This window comes from Salmo trutta, unplaced genomic scaffold (genome assembly GCF_901001165.1).
Source record: "Salmo trutta unplaced genomic scaffold, fSalTru1.1, whole genome shotgun sequence".
In the NCBI taxonomy this organism is placed as follows: Eukaryota; Metazoa; Chordata; class Actinopteri; order Salmoniformes; family Salmonidae; genus Salmo; species Salmo trutta.
The window spans coordinates 17,475,465-17,500,338 of NW_021822911.1; the positions used below are offsets into that span (position 1 = coordinate 17,475,465).

The 24,874-nt window shown below is 38.1% G+C and overlaps 1 pseudogene; it reads left to right on the forward strand.

The window, feature by feature from the left end:
• Positions 1 to 23,563, forward strand: part of LOC115186526 (zinc finger protein 271-like) — a 46,689-nt pseudogene extending 23,126 nt beyond the window's left edge.
• The last annotated feature ends 1,311 nt before the right edge of the window (positions 23,564 to 24,874 follow it).

Consider the following 24,874-nt stretch of genomic DNA (forward strand, 5'->3'; position numbering starts at 1 on the left):
AGCACACTCCGCCAACCTTGATGTCCTTGCCGTGTCTGAATCCTGGCTTTGGAAGGCCACCAAAAATTCTGAAATTTCCATCCCCAACTACAACATTTTCCATCAAAATGAGAGGAGTTGCAATCTACTGCAGAGATGGCCTGCAATGTTCTATCATACTTTCCAGGTCTAAGCCCAAACAGTTCGAGCTTTTAATAAAAAAAATGAATCTCTCCAGAAATAAGTCTCTCACTGTTGCCGCCTGTTACAGACCCCCCTCAGCTCCCAGCTGTGCCCTGGACACCATATGTGAATTGATTGGCCCCCATCTATCTTCAGAGTTTGTTCTGTTAGGTGACCTAAACTGGGATATGCTTAACCTCTCTAGGGGGTGTGGGATGCTACCGTCCCACATGGCCAACATCCAGTGAAATTGCAGAGCACCAAATTCAAAAACAGAAATACTCATTATAAGAATTCATAAAACATACAAGTGTTATACATCGGTTTAAAGATTAACTTCTTGTTAATCAAACCACGGTGTCAGATTTCAAAAAGGCTTTACCGTGAAAGCATACCATGCGATTATCTGAGAACAGCGCCCAGCAGACAAATCATTACAAACAGTTACCAGCCAAGTAGAGGAGTTACACAAGTCAAAAATTGCGATAAAAGGAATCACTTACTTTTGATGATCTTCATATCGTTGCAACTCACAAGACTCCCATTTACTCAATAAATGTTAGTTTTGTTCGATAAAGTCTCTCTTTATATCCAAAAACCTCCGTTTTGTTCATGCGTTTTGTTCAGTAATCCACAGTTACAGTCACATGATCAACTATCAGAAGATCCAGGAAATACTTTTCTGAATGCCAGTCAAATTACAAACATCACGACATGCAACAACAACCAAAGTGCTTCTTCATTCATTACTCTGGTAAAGACAGCTATGCTGTGCTCCACGTTGGATCCAACATCCCTAACAAATGGATGTTTATAATGTGTTATTGTCTGCTTGATTTACTGTAGGGTCTCGTTAGTCTGTTTGGACACAGAGATACTTAGCTCATAATGTGTAGAGAACTGTCCCTTGATGGATAGGCTATTGTACAACACACAGAGCTATTTTCCTATATTGGTTGTTAGGTGAAGTTATGGGTCCTACAGTAGGTCTATGTTGTTGTTAGGTGAAGTTATGGGTCCTACAGTAGGTCTATGTTGTTGTTAGGTGAAGTTATGGGTCCTACAGTAGGTCTATGTTGTTGTTAGGTGAAGTTATGGGTCCTACAGTAGGTCTATGTTATTGTTAGGTGAAGTTATGGGTCCTACAGTAGGTCTATGTTATTGTTAGGTGAAGTTATGGGCCAATTTGGCAAACTGTACAAACCCTCATTGTCAAGCTGATGGAAAAGCCAAATAGCATTTTACTGGTTGAAGTGTTTTTAAGTACAAAGTGGTTTATTTGCGATGATGACGCAAACATTATATTAAGCAGGACATTCAAACGAGCCTTACAATTATAATCCAAAGTAGTGTGAAATGAACTCATCATCAACCTGGAAATGGAGGTTTCTCCCCTGAGTTTTCCCCCGTTCACATTCAGAATACATTGTGAAAAAGTCAAATCTTTGCTCCCCATTTTTGCTCCAGGCAGATATAGTACATCCATAACTATCGGTTTCCTCATTAGCAGGGAGGAGTTTCTACAACTAAATTGCATGTGCATCGCCCTCGTGCCGCAATTTTAGCAAACACAGAAAGGGGCCTATATTGGAGACCAAAAGTTGTCTGGCACACTGCTTAGAGTTTCAACAACATGAATAACTTATTTCTAGCCTACAATCATCGATGTTACTACTAATGTGAAAACAAGACAAAATATGACTATTCTTGCTCATTTTAAGACAAATGTCAAATAATTTTAACATTCATTACAGACGTCAATTGTTGTACAACATCATGGCTACGCTGTTGGCATCACCTTTTACAGTGGATTTCCGCTGTTGTGGGCCTTTAACCATCTGTCTGACTTTGTTGTTCACACAGGAGAGATACTTCACTTTCTTGGATCCTCTGGGGAGCCTCAACAACCTCATGATGCTGACAAGGCAAAGAAGAGTCTCTCCAGATCAGAACACCTCAAGAAACACCTGCAGAGATGCACAGGGAAGATAACTCACTGCTGCTCTGACTGTGGGAAGAGATTCACCTCATCAGGCATTAAAATGCATCAGAGAACACACACAGCAGAGAAACCTTGTAGCTGTGATCAATGTGGAAAGAGTTTTACTACATCTGATCATCTGACTTTACACCAGAGAACACACACAGGAGAGAAATCTTATAGCTGTGGTCAATGTGGGAAGAGGTTTGCTGCATCTAGCACTCTGACTCTACACCAGAGAACACACACAGGAGAGAAACCTTATAGCTGTGGTCAATGTGGGAAGAGGTTTGCTGCATCTAGCACTCTGACTCTACACCAGAGAACACACACAGGAGAGAAATCTTATAGCTGTGGTCAATGTGGGAAGAGTTTTGGTCAATTTGGAAAACTGACAGTACACCAGAGAATACACACTGGAGAGAAACCTTTTAGCTGTGATCAATGTGGGAAGAGTTTCACTACATCAAGCATTCTGACTGTACACCAGAGAAGACACACAGGAGAGAAACCTTATAGCTGTGATCAATGTTGGATGAGTTTTGGTCAATCTGGACATCTGACTCAACACCAGACAACACACACAGGAGAGAAATCTTATAACTGTGATCAATGTTGGAAGAGTTTTGCTCGATCTGGAGAGCTGACAGCACACCAGAGAACACACACAGGAGAGAAACCTCATAGCTGTAATCAATGTGGGAAGAGATACTCTGATAAAAGATCTCTGATTAAACATCAGAAAATTCATGAAGGAGTTGTTACATGATATCAGTGAAATAAAATGTAGAATGTTTAAACATTGTAGTAGGAGTATTTTAATGATGTCACAATGTAGAATGTTTTAACATTGTAGAAGGAGTATTTTAATGATGTCACAATGTAGAACCCTAAACGTTTGTCCCCTGTTCTATTGATTTCAACATGATATGGATATTAGCCTCGGGGGAAAATCCAGGCTCTGAAATGGAAGAGTTACTATTTATAAGGTTTAACAAAAAGTGACTAACAAAAAGAGTTGTTACACTTACCACGTTGGTGGCCCACTGGAATCAAAATGCAACACTTCAAAATGTATCTGGCTGTTTTCTACCAGTTGTCCTCTAACCAGGGATGTACACATTATTCCCAGATTCCGTGTGGTTTTTGAGCTGTTAGTTTTAACAGGACTTGCAACCTCATCTCCCTCCTCTCACACAAATGATTTCAACATGATATTAATGAGTGATGACAAATAAGTGTTGTGTTCCTTTGTTTAGCGACCCCTACATTTAAATGCATCACTCCAAAATGTAGCTGACTGTCTTCTGCAGGTTGTCCTCTAACCAGTGAGGTAAAATACATCTCCATTTCCATATGTTGATTTTTTAGTTGTGTTAGTTTCAACAGCACGTACAACCTGATTTCCTCCCTAATCGATATCAGTGATTTATTCCTACTTGTCAAAACAACAGCGTTTCTGGTGCTTGTGCAGTTTATAACGTGCTTGTATAAGTAAATACAAGTAATATGATTATTGTGGCAGATGTTTGTGTATGTATTACATTTTATGTTTAGGTTTTCAATTTATCACAAACTGTTTCTGCATTTGGACTATTGATTTGGACACGTTTAAACTGTGACATTGGGGATATCCCACCTAGCAAAATGTCGTTGAAAATAAGACTTTGCCCGACATTCAATATATGTTTGGTTTTAGTTGAAAGTGAAAGTTGAAAAGAAAACTATTTAATTTCAACTTACTTGCAGCCTAAACACATAGTCACAGTACAATAATCAATTATATGAACAATCCTACTTCACTCCAGTATTTATTTACAACATTCAAGTACTAATTGTCTTTATTCCACTACTGAAGAAGCAGGACTCAAACATTAATCCTGACAAAAGATACATTTTATGCCTCACCATTAAGTGAATTATTGCTAATACATATTAACAAAGTACATTTGGTTTTTATATTTCATGTTTAATATTCATGTAAGATTTAGTAATCATAATTATTCATGCAACCAACTGACAATTTTTGGGTACAATTATATTGACATTGCTGCCCTGCTTTTAGAATATCAGGGTTCATTCTCAGATGTGCCAACCCAAATGTACTAGAACATGACATTGGGGACTGGGCCCCGATCCAACAACATGCCTATCTAGTGAACCCTGAAAAGTGAGAGAAGCTCCGCAGTGAGGTGGAAAGTTACTACGGATATTAAGGAGCTAGTTCTAGAAGCTAGTGAGTTTTAGGAAGAGGAGAGTTCTAGAAGCTAGTGAGTTTTAGGAAGAGGAGAGTTCTAGAAGCTAGTGAGTTTTAGGAAGAGGAGAGTTCTAGAAGCTAGTTAGTTTTAGGAAGACGAGAGTTCTAGAAGCTAGTTAGTTTTAGGAAGACGAGAGTTCTAGAAGCTAGTTAGTTTTAGGAAGACGAGCGTTCTAGAAGCTAGTTAGTTTTAGGAAGACGAGAGTTCTAGAAGCTAGTTAGTTTTAGGAAGACGAGAGTTCTAGAAGCTAGTTAGTTTTAGGAAGACGAGCGTTCTAGAAGCTAGTTAGTTTCAGGATTCTATAGAAAAAAAAGGAGAAAAAAAGAATATGATTGATAATATGATTGTATATTATTATTTAGAAATACGTATTTTTAATTGTTGACAGCCAGTAGACGCCATGTATATAGTGGTGAAGGTGAAGCATTGTAGTTGATTATAATGTGAAATGGAAGTTGTTTTCTGTTGGGGGTGAACTAACTTGTCCAACAAAAATACAGGATATATTTGTTGTCTTAAGGGGGAAGGTGTTACAGGCTTTGGTTTTTCCATTTATGTTTTGCGGTTGGACTTTAGCACGTCTAGCCCGTCAGCACGTCTAGCTCGTTAGCGCGTCTAGCTCGTTAGCGCGTCTAGCCCGTTAGCGCGTCTAGCCCGTTAGCACGTCTAGCTCGTTAGCACGTCTAGCTCGTTGGCCCGTCTAGCTCGTTAGCACGTAGGACGCACTGATTGGTGTCACCTCGTTAGTCAGTATGTGTTACACCTGTGCTGGCTTGTCCATCTCGTTAGTGGGAAGGTGTTTCACCTGAGCTGGTCCAGGTTCTATTTAAGAGTGTCTGGCCCAGTGCTCCAGTTGTCTTGATACATGTGGAGAGTCAACACCTTTAGTTGCTCCACCTTTTTGGTTTGCTTCCTGTCTTTAAGTTTGGTGTGGGTTTTTCTTTTGTTTGTCTCTTCTTGGGCAGATTTAGTGGGTCTCATGGTGGGTGTCTTTTAGGTCCCAGTTGTTGTTACTAGTTGCTGTGTTGCATCCATGTCTGAAATGTGCTGTATAAATAAAGCTTGATTTGATCCTATTGCAAAACTAATGAACCCTATGACCGACCAATCAACAGACTCTTGGTCGCTGGTAGTATGAAAATCAGTATCAATCCCATGTCAAAGGATTCAACTACTGAAAACAGAAACAAACAAATGGATCAAACAGATCGATCCCACTTTTCCAGCCTGCTGAAGGCGTGGTGGAGTGGTAAACACCACCCCCGGCTCTACCAGGGGCTTGAGGTGGTCTCCCACAGCTCTGCTTATGTCATGTTCTGTGGCCTTGCTGTTACATTTCTTGACTGTCCCTGCAACACAGAAACACTTTTAGTCATATTAAATAAAAACACTCAAAGTAATGGATATGGAGCATCTATGGCCTCAGTTACACCTGGCACCTAAATGTGACTTCTGTCATCTGATCACTCCAAGCTGCATTAGGTTCAGATCTACCAGGATGGGCCTTTGACAGTCTGGAGGCAGTCAGGCCACTGAATATGCATCAGCAATGAGTGGAGAAAAGTACATTTTACACAAGTGACTTCATAATAAATCAAATCAAATGTTATTTGTCACATACATGTGTTTAGCAGATATTGCAGGTGTAGCGAAATGCTTGTGTTCCTTGCTCCAACAGTGCAGTAATATCTAACTAAATGCTTGATTTCCTTGCTCCAACAGTGCAGTAATATCTAACTAAATGCTTGATTTCCTTGCTCCAACAGTGCAGTAATATCTAACAATTTCGCAACAAATACCTAATACACACAAATCTAAGTAATGGAATAAGAATATATAAATATGTGGACGAGCAATGTCAGAGCTGCATAGACTAAGATACAGTAGAATAGTATAGAATATACATATGAGATGAGTAATACATAGACAGATACAGTAGAATAGAATACAGTATATACATATGAGATGAGTAATATATAGACAGATACAGTAGAATAGTATAGAATACAGTATATACATATGAGATGAGTAATACATAGACAGATACAGTAGAATAGGATAGAATACAGTATATACATATGAGATGAGTAATACATAGACTGATACAGTAGAATAGGATAGAATACAGTATATACATATGAGATGAGTAATACATAGACAGATACAGTAGAATAGGATAGAATACAGTATATACATATGAGATGAGTAATACAGATACAGTAGAATAGTGTAGAATACAGTATATACATATGAGATGAGTAATACAGATACAGTAGAATAGTGTAGAATACAGTATATACATATGAGATGAGTAATACATAGACTAAGATACAGTAGAATAGTATAGAATACAGTATATACATATGAGATGAGTAATACATAGACAGATACAGTAGAATAGTGTAGAATACAGTATATACATATGAGATGAGTAATACATAGACTAAGATACAGTAGAATAGGATAGAATACAGTATATACATATGAGATGAGTAATACATAGACAGATACAGTAGAATAGAATACAGTATATACATATGAGATGAGTAATACATAGACAGATACAGTAGAATAGTATAGAATACAGTATATACATATGAGATGAGTAATACATAGACAGATACAGTAGTATAGAATACAGTATATACATATGAGATGAGTGATAGAGTAGAATAGGATAGAATACAGTATATACATATGAGATGAGTAATACATAGACAGATACAGTAGAATAGAATACAGTATATACATATGAGATGAGTAATACATAGACCGATACAGTAGAATAGAATACAGTATATACATATGAGATGAGTAATGCATAGACAGATACAGTAGAATAGTATAGAATACAGTATATACATATGAGATGAGTAATACAGACTAAGATACAGTAGAATAGTATAGAATACAGTATATACATATGAGATGAGTAATACATAGACAGATACAGTAGAATAGAATACAGTATATACATATGAGATGAGTAATACATAGACAGATACAGTAGAATAGGATACAGTATATACATATGAGATGAGTAATACATAGACAGATACAGTAGAATAGAATACAGTATATACATATGAGATGAGTAATACATAGACATAGACAGATACAGTAGAATAGGATAGAATACAGTATATACATATGAGATGAGTAATACATAGACTAAGATACAGTAGAATAGTATAGAATACAGTATATACATATGAGATGAGTAATACATAGACAGATACAGTAGAATAGAATACAGTATATACATATGAGATGAGTAATACATAGACAGATACAGTAGAATAGTATAGAATACAGTATATACATATGAGATGAGTAATACATAGACAGATACAGTAGAATAGTGTAGAATACAGTATATACATATGAGATGAGTAATACATAGACTAAGATACAGTAGAATAGGATAGAATACAGTATATACATATGAGATGAGTAATACATAGACAGATACAGTAGAATAGTATAGAATACAATATATACATATGAGATGAGTAATACATAGACAGATACAGTAGAATAGTGTAGAATACAGTATATACATATGAGATGAGTAATGCATAGACAGATACAGTAGAATAGGATAGAATACAGTATATACATATGAGATGAGTAATACATAGACAGATACAGTAGAATAGAATACAGTATATACATATGAGATGAGTAATACATAGACAGATACAGTAGAATAGGATACAGTATATACATATGAGATGAGTAATGCCAGATATGTAAACATTAAAGTGACTAGTGTTCCATTCCTTAAAGTGACCAATGATTTCAAGTCTGTGTATGTAGGCTGCAGTCTCTCTGTGTTAGTGATGCTATTTAACAGTCTGATGATCTTGAGATTGAAAAACAGCTTCTGTCTCTCGGTCTCAGCTTTGATGTACCTGTACTGACCTCGCCTTCTGGATGATAGCAGGCTGAACAGGCAGTGGCCCGGGTAATAATAAAGAACAAATGTGTCTGAGGGGAAATTAACTTTCATACAGCCAAAAGGGGTGAGAAATTACACCAATATCACCGATAGCAGTGGACAATTTGCACTAATGTAAATAAACATGGATGATGGAACATATTCCCTTTTGCTAATGTGATGAACCACTAAGGGGACATAAATATTTACCATCTAAACCATGTGTGACCTCTCACCTCTCTGGCTGTAGAAGTGTTCTTCCTAACCAGTCCCTCAACAGCTCTCTGACTGAGCTCCACCCTCACTGGGTCTTCAGAGGAGAGGAAGGCAGAGGAGGGATGGAAGGATGAATGGATTAGTCAGTCAATAAAGTGTAGAGCTGCTGTCTGACAAAATCACTATTTTAGTCATTCATTAAAGTAAATAAGGCTTTATGACTGCTGAATACCAACTATCAATCACTTAGATCATGTATTTTCAGGTAGAGATACATCCTTGGGACGTCCCTAGCCCATTGAAGTTGACATTTAAAATGGTTAAGGTAGGGTTTAAGGTTAGGGTTCAGGGTAGGGATGTCCCAAGAATCCCAAATAGCATTGACCATTGTGCATTTGTAACCGATGTGAAATGGCTAGCTAGTTAGCGGTGTGCGCACTAATAGTGATGGTAACGATGTTTTGTTGGTGTGTGCAGAGTCCCTGGTTCGAGCCCATGTAGGAGCGAGGAGAGGGACGGAAGCTATACTGTTACACATTCTTCGGTTTCTTTTACGAAGCAGGTATAAAAGAAACCCAGACAAGACAAGTAGGCGCTCAGTGCATTATGGTCATTGTAGTCTAGAGAAGAATGTAATTGTCAGCCCTAACAATCCATTCTAGCAGCTCATCAGGCTCTGTAAATGTCTTCATTGATGACGTGTTCCATCTATTCCAGAGGACAGCAGAGGAACTTCATCGATTCCACTCCTTCATCAATACAAGCAGTGAACATCTGAAATTCACCCTCACCTTTGATGAGCATGAAACAAGTTATCTGGACATTTTAATAGGGGGTGGGTGGCTTTAGCACAGACCTATACAGGAAGCCGACGGACAGGAATTCCCTGTTACGCGGAGACAGCTTCCACCCTACACCCCTAAAAAACCAATTGTAATACTTGAGTAAAGAAAACATTTAAAATGTAAATTTGTAATTTTAATTTTAGAAATTTAAAACAAGAACATAACTGTTTGTACTTATAGGTAACCAGATCATGAATACAATTCAGTTACTAAGTCTTTAACCACACTGTGTTGTTACACTGGTGAGTAAAAACTCATGCTTCCTACACTTTAACTTGTTGTCTGAAAATAAAATGTACATTTTACTGAACTGCGTCCAGTCAGCAGATGGACTAGATGCCTCTTAGGCCGCCCATTGTGACTCCATCAAGAATTCAGCAGAGCAAGTTTGTATGAAGGTCTGGTTATTAAATGGGTACATAGTTCAATAGTAATATCCTCTAAAACGCTCTGGTGACAAACTTTACTGCCCTGTTTCCAATTGTCCACATGGCTGGGAGAACCTATTCAAGTAAGTAAGTAAATAGATTTTGAAAATGTAAAAAACGATGTATGATTAGCTAACTAGCTACAGTGCAGGCTAACTCAAATGAGCTGCTAAATGAGCTAGCTAGTTGGCTTGCTAGCTATCAAACCAACTTCAAATACTGTATAGATAGATACCTAGCTAAGTGAATAAAATATCACCATCTACCTAACTTCATATTAGCTAGCCATCTTGATGTATTTATCACTGTAAAAAACAAACTCCAAATGCATTTGTAGGTAGCTAGCTAACAGCCATGGAGGAGGGTGAAAGGATAGCAGCCCCAACTGTCAGTGAGAGAGGAGGCTATTCTGGATAGGGCAGGTACTTTTGTGTAGTTCCTGTCCCTAGAAGTAAGGACAGAGATAATAGTAACATAATATTCTGTGTGGTGTAATTTGACTATAATGAAGTCTGTTTCTTGTGAGGTTTTCTGTCCTCAGATAAAGAGCTCTATGAAAGCCAGTCTTCATATGAAGAGGTCCGAATGAAGAGCAGTGGTTCTCAGTCCTGGGGACTCAGAGGGGCACATTGTTGTTTTTGCCTTCACACTGCACAGCTGATTCAAATGATCAACTCATCATCGAGCTTCAAGTGGTATTTATGTATTCATTTGTGATGCCGTCCTTGATATGATCCTGTTATTGTCACATGCTACACATGTACATATGTGTGCCCATGCATTTATCAATCCAATGTTATCATGATTTGTTATCAGGGATATTATACTTTAGTAATCCACAATGACCTGGTGATGTAACAGTCTAATAATTACATTGTCTTCCATATTCCTACAGAGACCCTGTAACTGGAGATTCCTTCAAAACCTTGTAGGGCACTGCAAGGTTGGGTGACCAGGGTCATCTGGGACTGCCTCCTGGAGGAATTCAGGTGTGTGAAGGCTACCTGTGTCCTGCGTAACTTCATGAGGATGGACACGAGGACCCTAGACTACACTATGCACAACCAAATGCTCTTTTAAGAGCCTTTCACATTGCAATAAGAGTATTCTTCCATTTACTGAGCTATGTCACCTGCAGTTATTCAATTCCCAGTTTCTCTCCCTTTGATTTCTACTTCTCATGTGAGGGTGCTGTGTAGGTAAGGGTGTGATGTCTGTGCAAAAACAAAACAGGCTATTTTAAATCACCCATATTGAAAAAATGTAGAACAATTAGACACCCTATAACCCACACCTACACACTCATGTATCAATCTGATTGATGGATTGTGTTGTGCAGTAAGCAGGTTCAGGTGTATAACTGTGGCTCCTTCCACCTTTAAAGAATAGGCAAGAGGGCCAACCATGGAGAATAGTAAGACACTTCATTATTTCTATAACTGCGCTATATTGTTTGTTCTTGTGTGTCTGTTCATGTTTTTCAGCATAAAGTACTCTGCAGCCACTTAGTGTGGTGTGGACACCAGGTGAGGCCACACACAGATTCCTGTTGAACACTGTCGCTTTAACTACCTTATTTTCTCAATAACAGTCTCTCTCCTTCACTTCATCCCTCTCTCCTCTTCTCCCTAAATCCTCTAGGTTATATCAGCTGTGTCGGTGAACCCCTCCTGCATCTGAACTGGCTACATAGAGGGCTCAGCATGATCAGAGGTGAGAGGTCACTTGGTCAGGTCAACAGGAAGTATTATTAAAGAGATGCTTTACATTGAAATACAGATAGAGATGCAGTAGTCCCAGAGTTAATGATCCCAGGTCAGTTTATATTATACAGGAAGTATTATTAAAGAGATGCTTTACATTGAAATACAGATAGAGATGCAGTAGTCCCAGAGTTAATGATCCAAGGTCAGTTTATATTATACAGGAAGTATTATTAAAGAGATGCTTTACATTGAAATACAGATAGAGATGCAGTAGTCCCAGAGTTAATGATCCCAGGTCAGTTTATATTATACAGGAAGTATTATTAAAGAGATGCTTTATATTGAAATACAGATAGAGATGCAGTAGTGCCAGAGTTAATGATCCAAGGTCAGTTTATATTATACAGGAAGTATTATTAAAGAGATGCTTTACATTGAAATACAGATAGAGATGCAGTAGTCCCAGAGTTAATGATCCCAGGTCAGTTTATATTATACAGGAAGTATTATTAAAGAGATGCTTTACATTGAAATACAGATAGAGATGCAGTAGTGCCAGAGTTAATGATCCAAGGTCAGTTTATATTATACAGGAAGTATTATTAAAGAGATGCTTTACATTGAAATACAGACAGAGATGCAGTAGTCCCAGAGTTAATGATCCCAGGTCAGTTTTGCATTTCACCTCCTGATTGATGACTAACAATGTTAGAATAAAAACTAAAAACACAAGGTTTAAACATGCTCTCTCTCTCCATCTGTCTCTCTGCAGATATGTTTTGATGTGAGAGGATGCCAACCCCCAGTCCCATCATCGCCAGCTCACCTGCTTTTAAGAACCTTTGGGCCGACGAGAGACACTATTATGTAATTGTGAGGAACTGAGAGAATATTTAGGTAGCACTGTGATTCATTAATCATGTGCTGCCTTCCCTGCTCCCATGTGCTTACCTCTTTCCCTTTCTGTCTTTTACACCTCTCCCACCACCTCCTCTTTCTTCCTCTGTTTTTATAATGCACAACAGATGTGCATTGAAGGACAGATTGAACTTGTATTTATAACACTTGGATAATGAGCTTTTCAATAAAGCGTTTCACATTCTCTACTGGTTGAAATGAAGTCTAATGTGATGAAATACTCCACCTATCCTGTGTTTATCAGATCAATGCAGATGAAGGACATTAGATGTTGAGATGAACCAGTGTTAGAGTATTTACATGATGCATAGGAAGTGTAGTGTTCTGTTTTTTAACATTATATTTCTGTATATATGAATTAACTAGTTAAATCCTGTTTCTAGTCTATTAGTTACAATGTGTAACCATTGATGTCCCAGGACCAAGATTGGTAAACACTGTTGAAGTGTATAATTGTAATCCATACATGCAGACACAGCGTCATTCAAAGACTGGAATTTGATACTCCTGGTATTGGATATGACTGAAAAAATTATCTCAAAGACATTCATACCTAAACTGCAACTTTATTTGCCAAGTAAATTCTTCAGCTGGCTAGATTCTATACATTCACTGTTTCACAAAACGACAGCCTGGTTTGCTGGTTATTTCAGGAGTCCCTAAAACAACCAGAATGACAATTTCATACTCATGTCACAACACCCATAAAGCTAGTCAGCTCGCTGGTTAATGTTAGCTAGTCAGCTAGTTGATTAATGTTAGCTAGTCAGCTGGCTGGTTAATGTTAGCTAGTCAGCTAGCTGGCTAATGTTAGCTAGTCAGCTAGCTGGTTAATGTTAGCTAGTCAGCTAGCTGGTTAATGTTAGTTTGTCAGCTAGTTGGTTAATGTTAGCTAGTCAGCTAGCTGGCTAATGTTAGTTAGTCAGCTAGCTGGCTAATGTTAGTCAGCTAGCTGGTTAATGTTAGCTAGTCAGCTTGTTGGTTAATGTTAGCTAGTCAGCTAGCTCGTTAATGTTAGCTAGTCAGCTAGCTGGCTAATGTTAGTTAGTCAGCTAGTTGGTTAATGTTAGCTAGTCGGCTAGTTGGTTAATGTTAGCTAGTCAGCTAGTTCGTTAATGTTAGCTTGTCAGCTAGCTCGTTAATGTTAATCAGCTAGCTGGTTAATGTTAGCTAGTCAGCTAGTTGGTTAATGTTAGCTAGTCAGCTAGCTCGTTAATGTTAGCTAGTCAGCTAGCTGGCTAATGTTAGTTAGTCAGCTAGTTGGTTAATGTTAGCTAGTCAGCTAGTTGGCTAATGTTAGTTAGTCAGCTAGTTTGATAAATCTCGATTTTCGTAAATGAACTTCATGATAAAAAATGCATAATCGTTTGTCTCTACATTAACTAACATTCCTGTCAACTGTACATGTTTCTGCATGATTCGTTATAATCCCTTACATTTGCTTCCATCCTAGTATTTCTGTCCACCATCTTTGATTCAGTTCTGTGTAGGGGTACCCCTCTCTCCTAGTATTTCTGTCCGCCATCTTTGATCCAGTTCAGTTCTGTGTAGGGGTACCCCTCTCTCCTAGTATTTCTGTCCGCCATCTTTGATCCAGTTCAGTTCTGTGTAGGGGTACCCTTCTCTCCTAGTATTTCTGTCCGCCATCTTAGATCCAGATCAGTTCTGTGTAGGGGTACCCCTCTCTCCTAGTATTTCTGTCCGCCATCTTTGATCCAGTTCAGTTCTGTGTAGGGGTACCCCTCTCTCCTAGTATTTCTGTCCGCCATCTTTGATCCAGATCAGTTCTGTGTAGGGGTACCCCTCTCTCCTAGTATTTCTGTCCGCCATCTTTGATCCAGATCAGTTCTGTGTAGGGGCACCCCTCTCTCCTAGTATTTCTGCCCGCCATCTTTGATCCAGATCAGTTCTGTGTAGGGGTACCCCTCTCTCCTAGTATTTCTGTCCGCCATCTTTGATCCAGATCAGTTCTGTGTAGGGGTACCCCTCTCTCCTAGTATTTCTGTCCACCATCTTTGATCCAGTTCAGTTCTGTGTAGGGGTACCCCTCTCTCCTAGTATTTCTGTCCGCCATCTTTGATCCAGTTCAGTTCTGTGTAGGGGTACCCCTCTCTCCTAGTATTTCTGTCCACCATCTTTGATCCAGTTCAGTTCTGTGTAGGGGTACCCCTCTCTCCTAGTATTTCTGTCCGCCATCTTTGATCCAGTTCAGTTCTGTGTAGGGGTACCCCTCTCTCCTAGTGTTTCTGTCCGCCATCTTTGCTGAAGAAAGTCTAACAGTCACTAGTGCAGCAGCAGCCTCCCCCGGTCCTAGTGCCGCCCGTCAGAAGTTTAAGATGCGATGGAACGGTTGATGAAAAAAATAAATCACAGAAAAAATATATTGACTGATATTGATTTATTTAGGGGGGGGGGGCTAATGAATATTTTAGTACCAGCGACGTCCCTGATTCCTACCCTTTAACTTTTTGTCTGAAATTAAAATATACATTTTATTCAACTGCGTTACCCACTCCAGTCAGCAGATGGCGGTGTGGGAATTTAAGGTAATGCTGTTGGTGTGACGTATAATGTAGTGGACGGAACTCTTCTTTCAACAGTAGCAACAGTTAGTCAGACTCCACGGTAGCTTGCTAGACAAAATAGCCGAACCGATAAAGCTCTTTAGACGCGTTAGTGTATATTAGCCACTGTGTTTTAAACCCACTTCTGTCGTCTAGTTAGTTATCAGATTTAATTTTATATTTACGGTGTTGTTGTTATTATTCAGCTAGCGGGCTGGTTAAGTTAGCATTAGCCTAGCTAGCTAACATCTCCGACCATGCGGTCACTGAGCTACTCTCCTCCTGCTAAAGAAGAGAACATCACAGTAAAACAAGAAGTAGAGGGTGAGGCCGTTACTGTGAAAGAAGAAAAAGACGCGTTCAGAGTGAAAGAGGAGGAGGATGTTACAGTAAAAGAAGAGGAGGATGCAGTTTATGGAGTGAAAGAGGAAGAGGGGGAGATGACTGTTAGATCGATAAAGGAGGAGGAAGAAGAGGTGGAAACTGGACATCTGGGCCCGGTTTCGCAAACGCATCTTAAGGCGTCCAATGGTTCTAACGGTGAACTTAGACATAAGATGGGTTTGAGAAACCGTTCCCTGATTAACACTAGTAAGTACTGTCTTAAATACAGAGGCACAAACTCTGCAGTTGTTGAACTGATGTGTGGTGTTAAAGGGGAAATCTGCAATAGCTACATCAATATTGTGACTTTTAAATTATTTATTTATAGCCATTGATTCTTGAAGAATATAACACATGCCTCATGAGCTTAGTTCAACTGTTTTACCCCATCAGAATATAAGCTTTTTTTACTCCAATGTTTAGAAACAATGTAAACCAACACTGTATAGCCTCAACATGGTTAAAACTATAATGTTGTTATCATGGATGGTCAGTTCTTGCATCCATAGGTCTGTCTATGAGTTTGAAAGTAGTTACATTTCTCCAACCCCATCATCTTATTACCAAAACAGTGTTTGAACTGCAGATTTGGTTGATTGATTGCTGTGTGGGTTTTTTAAACAGCAACAAAATGGCTGCTCAGAGACTTGGTTTGGTAAACAGCTGAGGGATGGGGGATGGAGAAATGTAATCACTCTCAAATTCATAGAGAAAGCTATTGTAGCAACCTTCAGGCTATCCCCTATAATCTAGAATTCATCCATGATGTCATAATGATAGTTTAACCAGGTTTCTAGGCTATATAGTATATTCTAGAATTCATCCATGATGTCATAATGATAGTTTAACCAGGTTTCTAGGATATATAGTATATTCTAGAATTCATCCATGATGTCATAATGATAGTTTAACCAGGTTTCTAGGCTATATAGTATATTCTAGAATTCATCCATGATGTCATAATGATAGTTTAACCAGGTTTCTAGGCTATATAGTATATTCTAGAATTCATCCATGATGTCATAATGATAGTTTAACCAGGTTTCTAGGATATATAGTATATTCTAGAATTCATCCATGATGTCATAATGATAGTTTAACCAGGTTTCTAGGATATATAGTATATTCTATAATTGCCAGTGTAGATTTCCTGTGGAGGAAAATTATTAGAGCTGTTGATAAGTCATTGTATAATATTCAGCCAATTGTTTTTCATGCCATTACATTAATATAGCCCAACCAGAAGAGAAGAAACTCTTCCTGAATCACCTCCTCCTGCTGGCCTTCATACATTCTGACGTTGCTGGTAATAGGCTACACAAGCAGTCAGCAACCTACGTTTGGAGTTCAAATTTATCTGACCATTTCTACTGATCTGGTGCCAGTTATGATTTTAATATGCACATTTTACTGGAACAGGTTAATTTCATTCATAATAGTATCTCAAAATCATTGTCTGTGATTAATCTACATTCTATCTAAATCTAAATGAAAATTATACAAATCTAAAAGTAACTTTCATTGCCAACTATGTAAAAAATTGGCTACATAAAGCCAACAAATAACAACATTGCAAATAAATATCCTATAATTCACATGGCATGTCTACAACGAACTTGAAACATTGTATAAAATATTCTGGGCCCTCGGTTTCCCGCGCCAGTGAGTTCTGGACAGGCACAGCTGTTGGCTATTTGTGCAAAGGATAAGAAGTAATCAGGTATTTTATGACATTTCCACAGGATCAGAGAATTACATTTTTCCCTTTCGTTCCAAGTGGTTATCGAAAGGACGAGAGCTGGAAATATTTTTCAAATACTTGTAATAACTATTCTCATTTGCAATTGATTTTGATTAGACTTTGTTTACTTGCTGTTTGAGGTGAAGAAAAATTACTTTGAGAAGCTCCAACTCATTAGTGGTGGTGCATTAAGACAATCAGAAATACTATCAGACATCCCCAAAATGGGCACATTTATAGACCTACATTTGCACACAGGCCAGGTAGACTAGTCCTACTTCTATATGTGTAACCAGGTAGACTAGTCCTACTTCTATATGTGTAACCAGGAAGACTAGTCCTACTTCTATATGTGTAACCAGGTAGACTAGTCCTACTTCTATATGTGTAACGAGGTAGACTAGTCCTACTTCTATATGTGTAACCAGGTAGACTAGTCCTACTTCTATATGTGTAACCAGGTAGACTAGTCCTACTTCTATATGTGTAACCAGGTAGACTAGTCCTACTTCTATATGTGTAACCAGGTAGACTAGTCCTACTTCTATATGTGTAACCAGGTAGACTAGTCCTACTTCTATATGTGTAACCAGGTAGACTAGTCCTACTTCTATATGTGTAACCAGGTAGACTAGTCCTACTTCTATATGTGTAACCAGGTAGACTAGTCCTACTTCTATATGTGTAACCAGGTAGACTAGTCCTACTTCTATATGTGTAACCAGTTAAGTTATGGGTCATACAGTAGGTCTGTTGTAAGGTGAAGTTATGGGTCCTACAGTAGGTCTGTGTTGTTGTGAGGTGAAGTTAGGGGTCCTACAGTAGGTCTATGTTATTGTTAGGTGAAGTTTTGTGCCAATTTGGCAAACACTTAGTGTACAAACCCTCATTGTCAGACTGATGGAAAAGCTAGCCAAAAAACATTTTACTGGTTGAAGTGTTTTTTTAAAAGTATAAAGCAGTTGATTTGCGATGATGACACAAACATTATATTAAGCAGGACATTCAAACGAGCCTTACAATTATAATCCAAAGTAGTGTGAAATGAACTCATAAGAAACCTGGAAATGGAGGTTACTCCCCTGAGTTTACCCCCATTCACATTCAGAATACATTGTGAAAAACTAAAATCTTTGCTCACCATTTTTGCTCCAGGCAGATATACTACATCCATAACTAGTGGTTTCCTCATTACCAGATATACTACATCCATAACTAGTGGTTTCCTCATTACCAGATATACTACATCCATAACTAGTGGTTTCCTCATTACCAGATATACTACATCCATAACTAGTGGTTTCCTCATTACCAGATATACTACATCCATAACTAGTGGTTTCCTCATTACCAGATATACTACATCCATAACTAGTGGTTACCTCATTACCAGGTATACTACATCCATAACTAGTGGTTTCCTCATTACGAGATATACTACATCCATAACTAGTGGTTTCCTCATTACCAGATATACTACATCCATAACTAGTGGTTTCCTCATTAGCAGATATACTACATCCATAACTAGTGGTTTCCTCATTACCAGATATACTACATCCATAACTAGTGGTTTCCTCATTACCAGATATACTACATCCATAACTAGTGGTTTCCTCATTACCAGATATACTACATCCATAACTAGTGGTTACCTCATTACCAGGTATACTACATCCATAACTAGTGGTTTCCTCATTACGAGATATACTACATCCATAACTAGTGGTTTCCTCATTACCAGATATACTACATCCATAACTAGTGGTTTCCTCATTAGCAGATATACTACATCCATAACTAGTGGTTTCCTCATTACCAGATATACTACATCCATAACTAGTGCTTTCCTCATTACCAGATATACTACATCCATAACTAGTGCTTTCCTCATTACCAGATATACTACATCCATAACTAGTGCTTTCCTCATTACCAGATATACTACATCCATAACAAGTGGTTTCCTCATTACCAGATATACTACATCCATAACTAGTGGTTTCCTCATTACCAGATATACTACATCCATAACTAGTGGTTTCCTCATTACCAGATATACTACATCCATAACTAGTGCTTTCCTCATTACCAGATATACTACATCCATAACTAGTGCTTTCCTCATTACCAGATATACTACATCCATAACTAGTGCTTTCCTCATTACCAGATATACTACATCCATAACTAGTGCTTTCCTCATTACCAGATATACTACATCCATAACTAGTGCTTTCCTCATTACCAGATATACTACATCCATAACTAGTGGTTTCCTCATTACCAGATATACTACATCCATAACTAGTGGTTTCCTCATTACCAGATATACTACATCCATAACTAGTGGTTTCCTCATTAGCAGATATACTACATCCATAACTAGTGGTTTCCTCATTACCAGATATACTACATCCATAACTAGGGGTTTCCTCATTACCAGATATACTACATCCATAACTAGCGGTTTCCTCATTGCCAGATATACTACATCCATAACTAGCGGTTTCCTCATTACCAGATATACTACATCCATAACTAGCGGTTTCCTCATTACCAGATATACTACATCCATAACTAGCGGTTTCCTCATTACCAGATATACTACATCCATAACTAGCGGTTTCCTCATTACCAGATATACTACATCCATAACTAGCGGTTTCCTCATTACCAGATATACTACATCCATAACTAGCGGTTTCCTCATTACCAGATATACTACATCCATAACTAGTGGTTTCCTCATTAGCAGATATACTACATCCATAACTAGTGGTTTCCTCATTACCAGATATACTACATCCATAACTAGTGGTTTCCTCATTTCCAGATATACTACATCCATAACTAGTGGTTTCCTCATTACCAGATATACTACATCCATAACTAGTGGTTTCCTCATTACCAGATATACTACATCCATAACTAGTGGTTTCCTCATTACCAGATATACTACATCCATAACTAGTGGTTTCCTCATTACCAGATATACTACATCCATAACTAGTGGTTTCCTCATTACCAGATATACTACATCCATAACTAGTGGTTTCCTCATTACCAGATATACTACATCCATAACTAGTGGTTTCCTCATTAGCAGATATACTACATCCATAACTAGTGGTTTCCTCATTAGCAGATATACTACATCCATAACTAGCGGTTTCCTCATTACCAGATATACTACATCCATAACTAGCGGTTTCCTCATTACCAGATATACTACATCCATAACTAGTGGTTTCCTCATTACCAGATATACTACATCCATAACTAGCGGTTTCCTCATTAGCAGATATACTACATCCATAACTAGCGGTTTCCTCATTACCAGATATACTACAACCATAACTAGCGGTTTCCTCATTACCAGATATACTAAATCCATAACTAGCGGTTTCCTCATTACCAGATATACTACATCCATAACTAGCGGTTTCCTCATTACAAGATATACTACATCCATAACTAGCGGTTTCCTCATTACCAGATATACTACATCCATAACTAGCGGTTTCCTCATTACCAGATATACTACATCCATAACTAGTGGTTTCCTCATTAGCAGATATACTACATCCATAACTAGTGGTTTCCTCATTACCAGATATACTACATCCATAACTAGTGGTTTCCTCATTACCAGATATACTACATCCATAACTAGTGGTTTCCTCATTACCAGATATACTACATCCATAACTAGTGGTTTCCTCATTACCAGATATACTACATCCATAACTAGTGGTTTCCTCATTACCAGATATACTACATCCATAACTAGTGGTTTCCTCATTACCAGATATACTACATCCATAACTAGTGGTTTCCTCATTACCAGATATACTACATCCATAACTAGTGGTTTCCTCATTACCAGATATACTACATCCATAACTAGTGGTTTCCTCATTACCAGATATACTACATCCATAACTAGTGGTTTCCTCATTACCAGATATACTACATCCATAACTAGTGGTTACCTCATTACCAGGTATACTACATCCATAACTAGTGGTTTCCTCATTATGAGATATACTACATCCATAACTAGTGGTTTCCTCATTACCAGATATACTACATCCATAACTAGTGGTTTCCTCATTACCAGATATACTACATCCATAACTAGTGGTTTCCTCATTACCAGATATACTACATCCATAACTAGTGGTTTCCTCATTACCAGATATACTACATCCATAACTAGTGGTTTCCTCATTACCAGATATACTACATCCATAACTAGTGGTTTCCTCATTACCAGATATACTACATCCATAACTAGTGCTTTCCTCATTACCAGATATACTACATCCATAACTAGTGCTTTCCTCATTACCAGATATACTACATCCATAACTAGTGCTTTCCTCATTACCAGATATACTACATCCATAACTAGTGCTTTCCTCATTACCAGATATACTACATCCATAACTAGTGCTTTCCTCATTACCAGATATACTACATCCATAACTAGTGCTTTCCTCATTACCAGATATACTACATCCATAACTAGTGCTTTCCTCATTACCAGATATACTACATCCATAACTAGTGCTTTCCTCATTAGCAGATATACTACATCCATAACTAGCGCTTTCCTCATTACCAGATATACTACATCCATAACTAGCGGTTTCCTCATTACCAGATATACTACATCCATAACTAGCGGTTTCCTCATTACCAGATATACTACATCCATAACTAGTGGTTTCCTCATTAGCAGATATACTACATCCATAACTAGCGGTTTCCTCATTACCAGATATACTACATCCATAACTAGCGGTTTCCTCATTACCAGATATACTACATCCATAACTAGCGGTTTCCTCATTACCAGATATACTACATCCATAACTAGCGGTTTCCTCATTACCAGATATACTACATCCATAACTAGTGGTTTCCTCATTAGCAGATATACTACATCCATAACTAGTGGTTTCCTCATTTCCAGATATACTACATCCATAACTAGTGGTTTCCTCATTACCAGATATACTACATCCATAACTAGTGGTTTCCTCATTACCAGATATACTACATCCATAACTAGTGGTTTCCTCATTACCAGATATACTACATCCATAACTAGTGGTTTCCTCATTACCAGATATACTACATCCATAACTAGTGGTTTCCTCATTACCAGATATACTACATCCATAACTAGTGGTTTCCTCATTACCAGATATACTACATCCATAACTAGCGGTTTCCTCATTAGCAGATATACTACATCCATAACTAGCGGTTTCCTCATTAGCAGATATACTACATCCATAACTAGCGGTTTCCTCATTACCAGATATACTACATCCATAATTAGTGGTTTCCTCATTACCAGATATACTACATCCATATCTAGCGGTTTCCTCATTACCAGATATACTACATCCATAACTAGTGGTTTCCTCATTAGAATGGAGGAGTTTCTACAACCAAATTGCGTGTGCATCGCTGCAATTTTAGCAAACACAGAAAGGGGCCTATATTGGAGGCCAAAAGTCATCTGGCACACTGCTTAGGATTTCTGTCTTAAGATAGTCTTGTCAAATGTTGTACAACTTCATGGGTACTCTCTGGTCATCCCTTTTTACCTCAAATAAACAGTGGATTTCTGCTGTTGTGGGCATTTAACCATCTGTATGACTTTGTTGTTCACACAGGAGAGAGACGGGACTATCGTGGATCCTCTGGGGAGCCTCAACAACCTCATGATGCTGAAGAGGCAGAGAAGAGTCGCTCCAGATCAAAACACCTCAAGAAACACCTGCAGAGACCCACAGGGAAGAGAACTCACTGCTGCTCTGACTGTGGGAAAAGATTCACCTCATCAGAAAAACTTAAAATACATCAAAGAATTCACACTGAAGAGAAACCTTTTGGCTGTTCTCAATGTGGGAAGAGTTTTACCAAGTCAAGAAGCCTGATATCACATCAGAGAACACACACAGGAGAGAAGCCTTTTAGCTGTACTCAATGTGGGAAGAGTTTTTTTCGTTCTAGCTGTCTGAAGAGACACCAGAAAACACACAGGAGAGAAACCTTTTAGCTGTAATCAATGTGGAAGGAGTTATGCCCTGTTAGGTAGCCTGACAGCACATCAGAGAACACACACAGGAGAGAAATCTTTTAGCTGTACTCAATGTGGGAAGAGTTTTTTTTCGTTCTAGCTGTCTGAAGAGACACCAGAAAACACACACAGGAGAGAAACCTTTTAGCTGTAATCAATGTGGGAAGAGTTTTACAGAGTCAAGAAGCCTGATATCACATCAGAGAACACACACAGGAGAGAAACCTTTTAGCTGTGATCAATGTGGGAAGAGTTTTACTACATCTGGCCAGCTGACTATACACCAGAGAACACACACAGGAGAGAAATCTTTTAGCTGTGATCAATGTGGGAAGAGATACTCTGATAAAAGACCTCTGATTAAACATCAGAAAATACATGAAGGAGTTGTTTCATGATATCAATGAATTAATGTCACAATGTAGAATGTTTTAACATTGTAGTAGGAGTATTTTAATGATGTCACAATGTAGAACCCTAAACGTTTGTCCCCTGTTCTATTGATTTCAACATGATATGGATATTAGCCTCAGGGGGAAAATACAGGCTCTGAAATGGAAGAGTTACTATTTATGAGATTTAATAAAAAGTGACAAAAAAAATGTGTTACACTTACCACGTTGGTTACCCACTTGAATCAAAATGCAACACTTCAAAATGTTTAGGTTTTCAATTTATCACAAACTGTTTCTACATATTGGTTATTGATTTGGACACGTTAAAACTGTGTTTTGACATTGCACTATTCTCATTTAGCCAAATGTCATTGAAAAGACGTTGAAAATAAGACTATGCCCGAAGTCCAATATATGTTCGGTTGTAGTTGAAAGTGAAAGTTGAAAAGAGGTCTTTTCTGGTCGTTTTTTCAATGACTTGAAAACAGCTTCATTTCAACGTACTTGCAGCCTATACACATGGACGCAGTATAATAAATTGGTCTATAATCAATTTTATTAACAATCCTACATCACTCCAGTATTTATTTACAACATTCAAGTGCTAATTGTCTTTATTCCACTACTGAAGAAGCATGACTCAAATCACGTCATATTTAAAAAAAAAATATATACAAAAATGTATGAAATGTAAACATTTTTTAAAAATGAAATGTATGAAATATATGCATTCACTACTGTAAGTCGCTCTGGATAAGAGCGTCTGCTAAATGACTAAAATGTAAAACATTTCAAACATTCAGCCTGACAAAATCAGATTTTTTTTATTATTTCATGCCTCACCATTAGGTTCATTATTGTCAATATGTATTAACAAAGGGGTGTACATTTGGTTTGATATTTCATATTTACAATTCATGTAATACTTATTCATGCAACCAACTGACAATTTTTGGGTACAACTATATTGACATTGTTATCCTGCTTTTAGAATATCAGGGTTCATTCTCAGATATGCCAACCCAAATGTACCAGAGCATGACATTGGGGACTGGGCCCCGTTCCAACAACATGCCTATCTAGTGAACCCTGAAAAGAGAGAGAAGCTCTGCAGTGAGGTGGAAAGTTACTACGGATATTGCAGGAGTTTCCTCTTGAAATCAGACATGTCTGTGGTAAGGACAACTTGGTTTCTTGGTTTGTCTCAAGGGTGGGCAGTCAAAAAGATTTGTGTTT